This window comes from Onychostruthus taczanowskii, unplaced genomic scaffold (assembly GCF_017590055.1).
Source record: "Onychostruthus taczanowskii isolate IOZ18803 unplaced genomic scaffold, ASM1759005v1 scaffold195, whole genome shotgun sequence".
NCBI classification, from domain to species: Eukaryota; Metazoa; Chordata; class Aves; order Passeriformes; family Passeridae; genus Onychostruthus; species Onychostruthus taczanowskii.
The window spans coordinates 22309-24032 of record NW_024499184.1 but is presented as its reverse complement, the minus strand read 5'-3'; positions in this window follow the sequence as shown (position 1 = coordinate 24032).

The window sequence follows — 1724 nt, the reverse complement described above, 5'->3', positions numbered from 1 at the left end:
GGGGGAGGGAGGGGTGAACTTCCAAATTGCAGCAGGGATGGAGCCACCGAAAGCAAGCCATGGACGTGTTTAATTTTAAGATAATAAATGTTTTTAGGGCTTAACATGTGTCTGGACGCACTTTGTGGGGTTGGAAAGGCTTCGAGCTGGCTGAGGCTGCTCCCTGACCCCAGGCCTTGGTGCTGGGTGAGAATGGATTTGCTCCTTGCCCAGAGGCCGGTGGGATTCCCCTGTGCTGGTCCCACACCAGCATTGCAGTGCTGGCTTCTGACTTCTTGATCCTGAGCTGGAGCTGGGGTGGGTGGATATTCACCAGCACTTTCCTTTTTTAATAGCAGGAAAGCCTTTTCCTCCTGTCTGAGTCAGTGGAAAGGATTTCCCCGGGTTTCCCCGATTTAGCCTTGGCTGCACTTGTCTGCCTCAAAGGAGCAGGTGAAAACCCAGAGGAGTGGCTCTCTGTGGCTGTGCTGCTTTCCTGGGAAGGGCCAGGAGACCTCCCTTCTGGCAGGAAAATGTGCCTCAAGCGTAGCCCCGCGTGTATATCCAAGTGTGAGCTGGAAAAAGGAGAACTTTTGTGGTTCACCTCATCCTCTCTCACCACAGCGCCCGCCAGCTGGCATCACCGCAGTTAGTCCCCACCTGTTCTCCCTTTTTCTTCCCTTCGTTTTTTCCTCTCTTTTGGATCTTGTCTAATGGTTTCTCACCACAAGCGCCACTGGCAGGCACTCAGCAGGATGGGCAGTGCCTGGGAAACAGGTTTGTCCAGAGAGGAGCTTCACCACCTGCCTGGGGGTGAGTTGCCTCGAAGCCGAGGTGGACCATGCTCCGGGGGATTTCCTGTGCTGCCAAACCTGCGACACAGGGGCAATTTGTACATTCCTCCCGAACCAGGAAAGCCCAGGTGTTTCAGATACAAGGAAATCAGTGTGAGGTGTGTCTGAGCACGGGAGCACGAGAGGAGGTGAGACCAGTCTATCACCAATATCCTGCCACTCAGGGCTGTCCTGGGAAGCTGCTTATGGGGCTCTGTGGAAGAACAAGCTCAGGAATGTTTTTCTGCCCTGCAGGAAAGGGCCAGCACTGGCCTCTCCGGTCTGAGGGTTGCACAGGGGTGTGCACGTCACAGCTAGGGCAGCCAGGCAGCTGGGAGAGCTGGGGTGCAGGAGCTGGGATTACAGCCCACGTGCCCCTCAGACATGAGGCAATTTTGGGCTTTGAAACAATTTTTTGTCTGTCATGGGTCACAGGCAAGACCAGCTCAGGGGGACACTTCCTGAAGAAGCTCTTGGAGCACATTTTTATGTTACAGCTCATGGAGCAGTTTCCCCGAGACCCAGCAGCACCCTGACTCTCATGGCTGGCAGGCAGGGACTGGGGGGTCCCCGCAAGGATGGGTGCACACCAGGGGCTCCCTGGGCTGCACGCCTGGTTAGGAGTAGGGGGGTGTCTTCGGGCTGCAGGGTGGGGGTACAGGGACATTGGGAGGGGTCCCAGGGGAGCAGGGTGGGGGTATGGGGACAGTGTGGACCCGGGATGCAGGACAGGGGGTACGGGGACAGTGGGGACCCGGGATGCAGGACGGGGATCCGGGGACAGCGGGAGGTGCCGGGGTGCAGGGTGGGGGTACCGGGACGGAGGCGGGATGGGTCCCTGGCCCCCGGGGGGGCTCGGTGCCACGGGGGCGGGGCGCGGTGACGTGGCGCGGTGCCGCCCCCGGCCCGGGG